This window comes from Haliotis asinina, chromosome 5 (genome assembly GCF_037392515.1).
Source record: "Haliotis asinina isolate JCU_RB_2024 chromosome 5, JCU_Hal_asi_v2, whole genome shotgun sequence".
NCBI classification, from domain to species: Eukaryota; Metazoa; Mollusca; class Gastropoda; order Lepetellida; family Haliotidae; genus Haliotis; species Haliotis asinina.
Genome location: NC_090284.1, coordinates 40,217,628 through 40,231,660, shown reverse-complemented (window position 1 = coordinate 40,231,660; position 14,033 = coordinate 40,217,628). Strand labels below are relative to the sequence as shown.

The 14,033-nt window shown below is 37.7% G+C and overlaps 2 protein-coding genes across 4 annotated transcripts in view; one reads left to right on the top strand and one right to left on the bottom strand.

Moving 5' to 3' along the window:
* Positions 1-14,033, top strand: part of LOC137284436 (GPI inositol-deacylase-like) — a 388,474-nt gene that overhangs the window by 73,475 nt on the left and 300,966 nt on the right. The window lies entirely within an intron of this gene.
* The window catches only part of LOC137284437 (uncharacterized), a 42,497-nt gene that overhangs the window by 7,662 nt on the left and 20,802 nt on the right, over positions 1-14,033 (bottom strand). Inside the window, exon 1 of one of the 2 annotated variants that reach the window (XM_067816235.1) lies at positions 4,346-4,411. The exons of the other annotated variant lie outside the window; for it this stretch is intronic. The gene's annotated coding sequence lies outside the window, so the exon portion shown is untranslated. Of the gene's footprint in view, positions 1-4,345; positions 4,412-14,033 lie in introns of those variants that run through there. 2 annotated transcript variants of the gene reach the window in all.

Below are 14,033 nucleotides of genomic sequence, written 5' to 3'. Positions count from 1 at the left end.
GAGAGTGATCTTTAGGCATAATGGCCCCTTGCATACAAACTGTGTGGTTAGGTGTGTTACAGGGGTCTGGGTGGCTCACTTGTCCAAATTGTAGCATTTTACTGAGAAAAAATGTGTCCTTTTGATAAGTCTGTGAGCTAGGATGTTGGGTTTTAAATCCCAGTTTTTTCTAACTGTGTTTAAAAAGTTGTTAGCAATATATGCATGCACTTGACGTTTGCTGAAGTGTTAAGCATCTCGAATTAGGAAAAAACATTATGCATTGGCCAATTTCCGGGTGTTATTGAGTATTTGAAGTACGGGAATACATTTGGAACCAACAGCGTTTATCGACATTGTGAACAAAAAGGTAAACCAAAGGGTATTACTGTCTGCTCTCATTGACATCGAGTACGCGTACAGCAATGAAGTGTCATCATCTGGCTGTTTCAGCTGGTTCCCATTGTAGCAGCTGGAGCTGCTCATTTGTGATGTAATTCTGACATTACGTCACAATGTAATTTGAATGACTTCAACACTGCTGATGACACAACGAAACAATTGTTTGAGATGTTTCTACGTCTCAATATGCAGCGAATAGTCTTGCAATTGCCGGGAATCAAATCCCATTTGATTATGTTTTTCAACCAATCAGATTACAGAACACAGAGACTTTTGGTTTACAATAGACTTTGAAACAACATTCAGGTGTAAAATGAACAATACATTATACCTTCATTCACTGGTATTGAAAATGTACATTCTAGTGAACCCATATTGTGTGATTAGCTTCATGATGATGCCGGGAGCCTACCGCACAAAGGTCTTGTAAGGCCAAGATGTCGCAACTTTTCTCGTAGCATTCATGCCTCCTTTACTGAAACATAGGAGGTATGACTGCTACAAGAAAACTTACGACATCTTAGGTATACAAGATTTTTGTAAAATGGCCCTTGGCCTTGGTTGGTTGGGAAATGTGACTTGTAATGGGTGTAGGTTCATCACAATGTTCTTGGAGGTTCAAAAGAAGACAAATCAGAAAAAAATACACAACACCATTATCAGTGCTAATGGAAAACAATGTTGTTAAAGAGAACAATGATACCTGACAGTTGTATGACTCGCTGGAGTCCACCATTGAGTAAGTTATGTTGCCTTGTCCTGGACACAGTAACATGCTAACTACATCATTGTCTTCTGATAAACTTGGATAGACAAACATGCTGCTTTGATTGTCATTAATAGGACAGGTCTCACAGTGCATTATCTGTTGAGCAGTTTTAATCATCTCATAAAAGGACATGTTTGCTTTATTCATTATCCCCTCTAAAAGGGGCCAAGGTGGGCAAGTTGACTTGGAGGCACCAAGCTCATGAGGTGCCCACTTGGGACTGGGTATGAAAATCTTGGAGCTATCATTGCTTGCAGGCTCTTTCCGTGTTGTCAAAATCCTGTGCACTTAAAAGAACCCTCTCATCTGATGGTTATGACCAGAATGGGGACATAAGAACATGTGCAGACACCAAGTTACAGGTGTAGTAGGGTGCAGTAACACTGGACAAATTAGTGACTATGTGTTCCAGTCCACCCAGCTGCAAATGGGTACCTTGTGTAGATGAGGCTGTGTGATAACTCACAGGCTGCATGAGCTGAATACTCCCCAGGGTGTTGAGCTTGTTAAAAGAAGATTGTTATTACAGACGTTACTCTCTTACTCTCACTCTGAGATACAATGACATGACTATTTTAATACAACTACAACTCTCCTGTTGTATGAGACTTTCATTGCATGAAACATTTCCAAGGCTGGCATGAAATCATATGCATGTTAACATATACAATAACCAAAATTGGACACATGAAAATAATTTCCTTGATCACTATAAACACAAATACTTCATTATTTCATTATGAAAAGCAAGTAATAAAATCATCCTGTAAAATACTTTGTGACGAGGTCCTCTTCCTTTTTAACCACAGTTTCAAAGTGAAAAAGAGACACCAGATCAGCAGTAAAGCTGTAACAATTGTAAAGCTGTATGTTATCTCTGATACAGAGATCTTGCCAGAAGATCATAATTTGTTCTTACTGACAAGCCTGTTTGATCCAACAAACAGTCCTGTATGTTTTTGCATAAACTGACATTTGTTCATTCTGTCTCCATGTACTGTCTGAACATGTCAGTGTGTTCCAATAAATCTTGCGACAGCTCCACAAGAAACTCCTAATGTCCAAACACAACAACAAAACATGCTCATGTAAATCTTCTCTCGCCTTGTCTCCCTGATCTATGTCCACCTTACTCCTGGCCATGTTTGACAACCTGCTCCTTTGTTGTCAGGAGATGATATTATAGGGAAATAATACACATTCTCTGAAGACACTCTCACCAACACCTAAGCCTCTTGCTGAGGCATAAGCCGTGATAATCACACATGATTTCTATTCATGAGATATGGGGAGATTAGTCTGAACTACCGTCAGGTGGGTCTTGATCGTGCTGTTGGTGCTGGGTATGTGGATCGAACACATTCTCTTCCTATCCCAAAGTCTGACCCTTGTTAGATGTCAACCTAGAGGAACCCTTAATCTCTGAATATACTCATGGATACAAATAAGGGAATAAGCACAAGTGTCCCCTTATTTATTTCCAAATTTTCACCCACAGTGCAATACATACCTCGTGAAAACCTGGGCAAGAATATAGGAACACTTACATTTGTTTATTTGATAGAAGTGAAGAATTCTATATGAACTGAAAGGGAGCACCAATCAGATGAGAAATTCATAACCTAGGAGGGTGGGGGGATGTTAGGTTTCATTCAGGGGGTTCAAACCCCAACCCCCTTGCCCTTTTGAAAAAGACTTATGACCACACTGAACATTTCTTTTTTTGCGTTGACACACCCTAGTGAGGTTTCTAGGCGTTCGAAACCCCAGAACACACCCCTTTTTCCAGTTTCTGGATCAACCCATGATTGACTATGTCACCTGATAAAATATACAAGAGAAATTGACATCCATAAATTTCCATCCTCTGTCTATATCACGTCTAACTGCCATTCAAAGATTTTATACAAGTCTGTAAGGCCTGCGAAGGACGGAAATCTCTGAAGTAGATGGCAGCTGCAGACACAGAGTGATACTGCGGCTGATTACTAAGTCTCTGCAAGGCGTCTCCATGAGCCCACTATGACACTAATTGACCCAAAGAAAGCTTGTGGAACTTTGAGAATATATTTTGACATGCCAGGAATCGAGCCACCTGCTCAGTATATTCACAAAAACTTAGTTTACTTATTTGTCCTGAAACTCCTCATATACAAACAACTTCTAGCTTGTGAACTGACTCATCACATTGTTGTCTCAATGACAGATCTCAATGAAGAGACCCAATGAGATCTGGGTAATGATTAGGCTTCAGGACCTAGATTTTTGAAGTTCTCTTAGTGCTAAGATAGTCATACGTGCCATACCTAAACATTAACTATTGACTATGTTAGCAGTGAAAGGACTTTGAAAATCTAGGCCTAGTTACTCATATTTGTAGTAAGAGTGTTTAGTCTTTGCTGACATGGTTGACACATGTCATCGTATCCCAGTTGTGTAGGTTGATGTTCATGCTGTTGTTCACTGGATTGTCTGGTCCAGACTTGATTATTTACATACCACCACAATATAGCTGAAATATTGCTGAGTGCCACGTACACTTTGAACGTGTGATATATTAAAAAATGATTATGGATTTCAATGTTGGAAATCAATGCTATCCTGTGCGACCAAGGCTTATGACATTTTCCAGAGGAATTGAGAATGCCAATAACTCTACTGGTGAAAGGAACTTTTTGATGTGAGAGTAACAAGACAGATTTAAATGAGTTCAGAGATGGAGGATGGAGCTATGGTGAATGGATCGATGATATTTATTATAATAGAGGAGAATGGTTGTGATGATTGATTCATCTACTATCAAAAACAAAAAGACATATGCATGGTTAAACTCCCACATACCAGCTTGTTAGGTTAAATAAGCAAACGGTAGATGCAGCAATAGTGAAGAGTGATTATGACTCCCCTGATATCTGTTCAACAGTAGGATCTCCCTATTGTGGCTCTACTTACTTCCCGTGTGGCTTATTGCATTATTGATATGTCACAACCTCATCAGTACCGCTTTTTCTTGTCCAGGTTGATTCCCATCATTCTGTGTGACACAGACAAGTAATTCTGTGTGACATGTCATTTTGTGTGCTCTGTCACACTTGGTCTTGTCATTCCCTATGTTCTGTCATTGTCTGTGTCATGCTGTTTTTGTAAATATTCACTAATGATAAAATTATAAACTGAAATGTCCATATATCTTACCCTGGTCTCATTTCTGTGGAGCAGCTCCTCCTGTGTTGTGGGAACACTGAGTGGGACACCTGCACTGTCAGATGCTACACAAGCCATGACGAGCTGTGTCATTACCCGCCTTACAGCTCACCTCATCAATAATTGACACAGCGGCGGAAATGCTCAACTGTATATGTGTAAAGTGTCAATTTGATCTGGTCACCATCTTAAGGGCTTATCAGGAAATGGGTGAAGTGTGGGCTGTTGCAATTGGCAATAAGGAAATGGGTGGAGGTGTGGACTGTAACAAGGGTCAGTCAGGAAGTGGGTGGACTGTAACAAGGGTCAGTCAGGACGTGGATGGAGGTGTGGACTGTAAAAATGGGCAGTTAGAATCCAATCATGAAATACTGGTTGTTTTGGATTTTTCAATATTTTTTCAAGGAATAGACTTTGTTGAGTGGAGATGCTAAAGTACAATTAATTTCAAGAACACACTATTTTTAGAGCATCCAGCATGGTGGATGGATAATGAACACTTCATAAATAGCCACAGGACCCCAGAGTATCCAATACTTCTAAGTCCTATTGTTGACTTGCTGATCAGTCTCTGGTCTTCTAGTAGATGAAGAGATCACGTATTGCTTGTCTGTTTCCAGTCTATTCCAGTTTTAGGGAGGATTGGTATTTTAAAAATCTTAATGCTTTCATTTAACTTTGCAATTGAAAGGGGTATATAAAATAGTGTGAATAGTGGAAGACCATTTTTGAGTGAGTGAGTGAGTTTAGTTTTATGCCACACTCAGCAATATTCCAGCTATATGGTGGCAGTCTGTAAATAATCAAGTCTGGACCAGACAATCCAGTGATCAACAGCGCAAGCATCGATCTGCACAGCTGGGAACCGATGACATGTGCCATCCAAGTTAGTGAGCCTGACCACCCGATCCCGTTAGTTGCCTCTTATGACAAGCAAAGTCGCCTTTTATGGCAAGCATGGGTTGCCCGAACCTAGAAGATGATCAGAAGACACTACTGTGAAGGATGAAGGCTGAGGGCTGAGGTAGATAGCTTCTCATCATTGGACTGTCAACGCTGCAGGCATTGTGTCCACTCAATTTACATTTGGCACAAGTTTGTATGCGGATGTTAAAACATTGAATCTTTGGGAACACTATTTGTTAATATATTGATATAATATGACCGGATATTATTGAGAAGATTGTATTTTTAAATGTTTTTTTAAGCATTACTCAAGTATTTTATGTGAATATTAGCAGAACATAACTGAAGAGAATGCCAATAACTCTACCGGTGAAAGGAACTTTTTGATGTGAGAGTAACAAGGCAGATTGAAATGAGTTCAGAGATGGAGCTATGGTGAATGGATCGATGATATTTATGACCAGATATTATTGAGAAGATTGTATTTTTTAATTTTTTTCAAGCATTACTCAAGTAGTATGTGTGAATATTAGCAGAACATAACTGAAGAGAATGCCAATAACAAGATGACAGGGTTCAGTTGTCAACTTACGTGATGTCAAACCTCTCTGTCAGTGTAGGTCATCTTTGTTCCAATATTGGTTCACAACCTTTGGGTTCACAAAATCGCAGCACACTTTTGTCAAAGTTTGTAATGACGAACCTCTCTGTCAATATGAAGTTCCTGATTCCACATCTATTTTGATTCACAAAATCACAGGACACACTGTTCAACAGACAAAGTCTAAATCTTCTGCCATGTAAGTCTGAAATGTTGGCTTATAAAACCAAGGAAGGCTTCGTATATAGTGTTACATTTGCACATGACACATGAACTATTGGAAGCTAGGTAGTCAAATCAAGCGAGCAGCTCCAATCACCTCGGGGAAACCCAAGCTGAGCTCCCAATCCAACATCAAAGCCAATCTCAACACCAATAACAAAGCCATCAACAAACCCGTTTGTATTTCTACCATGTATTTGTATACAATTACACGTTGCCTTTGCATCTTTATATCAACACTTATTCTCCATAAATACCACAATACCCTCTTCAATAGGCCATTTCCCTATCAGATTGTAATAATATTGAAGGTGTTGGAGAGTCTTGTGACTCAATGGAAGTACAGACCAGGTTCATTTGTTGATGGCTGAATAAAGCCAAGTTAAATGGCCACGACTTTGGTGATAGTATCGAAGGGTTCTACTGATCTTTAATCAGACTGCTACATGCATGGGTAATTCCTTTTGCGTGTTGGTAAGAACCCAACCTAGAGTTCACAATACCTTCCCCAGACACTACCATTGCCTGACCCTTTAATTCATGATGTTTAGTGATGGCCTTGAGGAAGGTTAAGTTAATTATTACTGTCGAGTTTTAAAGTCAAGAGTTTCTGGGTGTAATTGTTTGACAGAGAAAATCAAATGTTATATCAATAACAATAATTTTCTCGAATATGTTTTGAAGGAGTAGGTCTAATTAAAAGCTAAAAAATGCATAAGAATCAATGGCAATTTTTTTCTGGATTGAACTGGATTTCCAAGAATATGTATGGAGAGTTGAGTTTGGAAGCCATGGCTTAAACTTTGGAATGGATGTTAGTATTTTGGTCTAAAATATTTAGAAAGATATTGAAGAATACAAAACGTTTCTTATTGACTTGGTTTGCTTCAGTCTGTAGTATTTGAAAATCTGCTGCTATTGGAAAAAAAAGTGGTTGAATACTTGAAATAGTACTGACATTGTTGAAGTTTATGACTTCCAACCCAATTCTTCATCAGTCTGTAACTAATTTTTCTGTTACTGTGTTACTTTCAAAGCACCTCACACTATATGCCAAACTCATGCCTGTCTAGCAGTCCCTGAACCATATTATCTTACTGACTAGCCCTTCCTGCAATGCTAAAGCCCTAAATGAAGCAAGTCTAGATTTCCCCTGAATTTTCCAACTTGCTGGAACTCCATTTCATTTTATACAGGTTTATTTGTTTCTATCAAAATTGTATATATTCAGCTACTAGGTTAGTTTAGCCCAACTCCAGCATAATTCCAACCTGATCATGTACACACAACAGTTCAGAGCTATTGAATGATATCAGGGAAGTTGCTGTCTTTTATTTTTTTGAGTTTGATAATTTTTGTCTCCATTTAAACCACTTAAAAGACATTTACTAAGTAACTTATTCATTTAGAGAAAAATGTCACAGTCTGTTTTTCTTACAGTGAATAGAAAGATCCTTTGAAAGCTTTTGATAAGCTAATATTCGTTTGTCCCCAGACAGACACAAACATGTAGACCAAATACCTTTCCTTGGCATAAGTGGATGGATAGCTGTGAATATGTTAATGTTGACATATGTTAATGTCCTGTTGCAAGCTCCAGGAAACATGTAGATGATATTCATTTTCTTGTCAATTACATGGAGATAATCAGTTTGACTCCCTCAATAGTAGCAGTAGTTATGGACTACGTTTCCAAGAAACCTATATGGGAAGTGAATAAGCACAGTGACATTTTTATTTAACAATTTCATTTCTGATAATGATGTTGTGATTGTCAGTCACGTTTAATGATGCTGGAAAGTTTGTTTTCAACTGATGTCAGATTTTTGACACTGATAGTGACCTGTATTGATTTGGAATGGAATTAAGAGACATTGATTGGAATACATATCTGAATTTAAGCCATAACTTACCTACGAATGTGTTGATATCTCTTTAACCATTGTATTCTCCTTAAATTTTATAGAGTGGAAGATTGGCTTTTTGATATAGACATCTTGCCTGGTTCTTGATGTAAATGAAATTTAACCCCTTATGTTCAACAGCGCACAGATGATATGAGAAATGAGAAATGAGAATAAAGTGGGGAATTTGTGGCTTACAAAAAGTCATGGCATTAATAATTAGTCCCCTATACTAACTGTACAGTTAAAACAACTTTGATTGTGTATGTTTGCCAGAGTCTTGGTGGATTGATTCCACAACGGTGAATAATGAAACAGTCATGCCATCATATTCTGAAATCAAGAGGTGGTGGGAAAGCCTAATGGTTAAAGTGTTTGCTTGTCATGCTGATGACAAGTTTGATTCTCAAAATGTATACAATGTGTGAAGCCAATTTCTGGTACAATGTATTAAGATGTGATTTAGTTTAAATATGTTGAAAGTGGCTTAAAACTAAACTCACTAACTCTCTCCAGAAATTTAACAGGATCAAAACCCCTTCAGCCTTCCATTTTGATTTGGTTGTCAATGTTTGCTCATGGTTAGTTCTCCTGGTCAAAGATTCACCATACTGCTGAATTACAATGGGCTTTAATTTCACATGGGCTTTAAATTTCACTTTAATTTGACATCCAATGATAAGTGAAAAGATTTGCAAAGCATGATCAATATCAAACTCGTGTTCTCTGGACCTAGTTTGTACATTACAAACCACAATGATACAGCTGTAATAGTGCTTGTTTTCACATTACACGCCATTCACCAAATCATGTTCAATGTTTTGGCGATTGGATGATGAAAACCCTAAAATACTTCTGTTACAGTCATCATCAATCAATGACAATATGTGTAATCATTTGCTAATCACATCTTTTTCTGCAAAGATGGATGTAGTAATGTTATATTCATGTACATATTTTTTTGATGTCGATTTGTGAAATAACATCCTCGCTAAAGATACCCAAGCTGAAGCTGTAATGGAAGAATAAATATGTGATTATGTGTGCTGTTATCAAGGTCGTTATCAGTTCGTCTGCTATTTACTGCAGATAAATTAATCAAGCTTGTCCAAATTGATTCCACTGTGTTATAGTTTTGACAGACACATTGCGTAACATGTCATATTACTTTCATACAGCACCCCCTGCCTCATCGATCGTCTAGTATTTTTCCCCTCATTAATACAACGAAATGATAAACCACCAAACTAGGGGTTGCACATGCACTAATGATTTAACTATTTGCTCAATTGTGATTTTGTTATCTAGTTCATGATGAATAATTCATTCCAATATTTCTTCCTGTTGCTACCTGTTCCCCTCTCACCCGCCAACCCCCACCCCCACTGATGAATGTTCTGGTCCAAGACAGGATACTATTGATCAAAGAGTTTATTGCATAATTTACAAATGTGGTATAGACTTATACTACAGCATTGAACATAATATAGCACAGGGTTCGTTATAGCCAATCAATATCGTTCACATAGACCAAGACAAAAGGTCTGATCTCACAGTAGGGCAATTGTGTGGGTTGCGTTGATGATGGAATAAAATAGTTTGCCCTTGTATATTGATTTAGGTATAGAGTAAAGCAGGTTAGCTAAATTATTTAGAATAATTGGGGTTTTCATTTTCTAATTTGTTGTACTTGTGCGACTGCATTAAACTATTTGATAGATCGTGATTGTTTTTCTGTAAGAAGACGTTTCCACTGCTTAATTTGAAGTCTGATTGTTGTATGGTCCTACATTGACTACTCAGTTGTTATATCATTTATACTCTTGGTTGAATGTTTTCGTATTTTTCAGATTGATTTTTTTTCTGATTTTTAGTATCCTTGAAGATCCAGGGTAGAATTGATCTTCAGCAACCCTTGCTTGTCATAGGAGGCAACCAGTGGGATTGGGGATGCTGTTGATCCCTGGAATTCTGGTCAAGACCTGATTATTTACGGACCCACACCATATTGCTGGAATATGGCTGAGTGTGGTGTAAAACTAAACTCTCTTTGATTTCAGTAATTAGGATTTTGAGGTTTTACCTTGGGATCCTTATCATTAATTTGAGGGTCCTGTAAGGTATTGACATTTGATAATGTCATCAACTGGAATAGTTCGATACAACATTGGATAATGTTCATCAACTTGAATAGTTTGATACATCATTGGATAATGTCATCCATGTGAATAGTTTGATACAACATTGGATATTATGTCATCAGTCTCAGTACTTTTATCTGGATAATGTCAAATGTTTGTATAGTTTCCGCCATTGGATAATGTCATGAAACATCTGAATAGTTTCACCAAGCACTTGGTAATGTCTTCAATACTTTCAACCTACATTCTGTAACAGTTATCAAACATTTGAATTTTTTTCATCAGACATGGACTCAAGTCAAAATATATTTACAGTTTTATACAATATTGGGACATTCCAGCAAGTAGTTGAATAGATTCCTCCAACAACTGGTCATTTAGATATCATCTAAATACTACGGTTTCCTGTTGAACATTTGCCAAACTGACAAGGGTGTTCATGCTGTAAGGGCTATTGACTCTCATATTTCCTTACTGTAAAACATAACTGACATCTCTTGGAAGGAAATCCGATTGTGCCACAAACATCTGTTGCTGTGTATACTCCAGAACTTTATGTGCATTTGAAATGTTCATAACCACTGAACATTATGGAAATGAGATGAAAGAGTAATTATTATAATAAGTTTTATCATTGAAACCACTATATATTAACAGTTCGATAACGTTCATGAGGGAGAGAGAGATCACTGCAGCTTATGGCAGTTTTCAAATGGTTAATTTCAGTGATACCAAAATCAATAAACTGTAATTCCGAACAAAATGGTAATGATAACGGTGCTCGCAGACCGGGAACAACGTGATGGTAATACCAGTAGAATCGGTGCCATGGACTTCCTCAGCATCTGAGAGTACAGGCATGAGTCATCTTCCAGAGCACCAATGGTGGGTCAGAAACTAATGCCAGACTAACCTTTACTACACAACACTGGTCGTGTTGGTCATTCGTTTTACACAGTCCTGGCACATCAGCCGTATTTCTGACCATTAAGATCTGTAAAGATCTAGTGAGATATGGTTGGACCTGCATGCAAACTATGCTATTATACTGATTGGTCCTGAAATAGGTGCAGCTCCACACAGGGTTGTTCCTCAGAGACTGAGTCATGTTAATTGTTACCACGAGGATTGGTAAAACGGCAGCACTCCTACCAGCAAGAGTGATAGCAGTATTTTCTTTAGCTTATCAAGGATGCATTGAGGATTGATTAGATTCTATGTTTTAGTTGCAAGTGAGCAAGTGAGGTGTCATGTGACAGGGTTTAAATACTCTATTTTGGTATTTAGGCTAATGTTTGATAATGGTGGGCTATGTTTAATTGTCATTTCTGTATTAATGGGCTTATTGTGACAAGATTTGACAAGATGCTCTCTGCAATATTGCAATTTTTATTCTTTGAAGTAGAAATAATCCAAATGTGGTCTTCTAAATGATAAAGATTTAAAATCTATTCTTTAAGTGACCTTATGCTGAAAGGGTTTCACTTACCATGTGGGTTCTGAGAAGTCTATTTCAGGTGCCTCCTGGCTTCTTATTGCTAGAATAGTGCTATAAAGCACCATCAAGATATATTTGCTTACTAATCAAGTGATAAATGGTGCTACATTTATTTTTGGAAAAATGTATATTTCAAGTTATGCATTAAAATGATAAATAGATATTCCATGTGTTACCAATGAATATTCTAACCATGATAGATATATCAAGAGTTGCCCCACCACTTACCAGACAAGTTATTCAATATTCTGAACATGGTCCACCATGGTTGTGTTCCTTTGTTTGCTTCCAAATAATGACCTGTTACATTCAGAGTTCTGAGCCCAGGTTACCAATGGACCTCTGTATGGCATATGATATATTACAGCATTGATCTGACTTTTTTGAGGCTCTTCATTCCAAAGACATTACTTCATTTCCCTACATGGGTACAATGTAGGAAGCCTATTTCTGGTGTACCTTGCAATGACATTGCTTGAATACTGCCAAAAGCAGCATAAAACTAAACTCACTCATGGGGAAACCATGGTCATTTCATGCTCATGTCAGTAGGTTTTGTTTGTGCTATTAGTCGCTATCCTTAAGAGGATGTTTTTTTCAAGGGCTAATGGTGAAAGATTACATATATCCGTACACTGTCATATCTCCGGAAAAAAATATAACCTAACACAGAAAACTGGACCCATACACAATTAACCTGTTTGAATGGTTGATTAACTCCCAGTCCGTTTATCATATGGTAATCTCCACTATCAGGGATTTTTGTTGCTGGATAGATTCCCAGTGAGCTGGACATGTTCATGATTGTCTCACATGATTAAGATATGTTTCCGTGAGACTAGGTATATGAAAGCTAATTTCAGTGACGTGGACGTAAACATACAGTGGGTTGGAGAGGGGAAGGGATTACCAGATAATGCCTGGGACATGATCTAGTTTAATCTCATCATTCGCTTCCTGCAGATTTGAGATTTACAAGGTATTAAGGTATTAACCGCATTCCCTTTGTTTGTAAGTCATGCGAGGCATATATTGTAGTTGCAGCGGCTGAGATTTTGTAATTGAGATATAACCTTTGTGTTTAAGATTTGTGGGCTGAGATTGATGTGGTGTTTGTTTCTTGCATTAAGTGTCAAGATGGTTTGGAGATTACTTATTGTGATTCATTTGGTAAATGTGAAAATTGACCAGTTGGATATCTGTGAGGTAGATAATTAGCACTTTTATGAAGTGTCTACACAACTATACTCTTTTAAAAACTTCATTTTTAATTTACCATTAAAAAACTTTGGTGATATGTCTGAGTGAGTTAATGTTGTTATGATAATGATGACTGTGTTGAGAGAGCATCACCACTTGCATCTCCTCATGACCATGGTTGTTTGTACAGTAATTGCTATTGAAAGATGATTGGTGAACAAACTGGCTAGAAACAAACACTAACACAAATGTGGTCTACATTTAACAACCTTCTTGAAAACCAACAAAAATCAGCAATGCCACCCCATGCTTGTGTAAGGGGTACTGCGTTGTGCACATGCAGCACATGCATTGTGTGTAGGGGTGGTGATGATGAGAAATGGTGGTGCATTCATAGGATGCCTGTCTGAAAAATATTTAACTGATTATACTTCCTATCAAAATTGAGAATTGACAGATAGAGGAGTTTAAAAAACAAAATTGAAAAAATATGTTCTGTCAATAATGGAAATTTGTAACATTTGCGTATAACATCAACAAGCATTTACTTCAAGACAAACACAACACAACTTTGATAAAGGAGTGATTGTCTTTTTATTATTGGGATAATATCAATCTCTACAATATGAAAATGAAACACTAGATTACTATACACCATTATTGATCATGAGAATGTCTTGGACAATAGTGTTCTGTCTGTATTTACCTGGATTCTAGGTTACCAGGATATTACATACAGGTATATACAGGTGCCTGACTACCAGGTAATTTCCACTTGTTAGGAAGTGGAACAATCAATATGGCTTTGAATCTAAACAGTGGATCAGAGGGTTGGGTTCTCAGGTGCTGCTGATGCTTTCCTCTCATCATGTTCTGAAACTGACTGACATTTTGGTGGACAGACATGTGTCAAGTATATGGACACCATTAGCTGACAGGGACTTTGGAACTTATCTTAGGGGCAATACTTGAGGGACTGTGCTTTGAGATACTTTGGGGGATATGCTCTGAGTTATTTGAAGTGCCATGCTTTCAGTTACTTTAGGTGCCATGCTTTCAGTTACTTTAGGTGCCATGCTTTCAGTTACTTTAGGTGCCAAACTGTCATTTACTTTAGTTGCCAAACTGTCAGTTAGTTTAGGTGCCAAGCTTTCAGTTACTTTAGGTGCCAAGCTGTCAGTTACTGCAAGTACCATGCCTTGAGTTA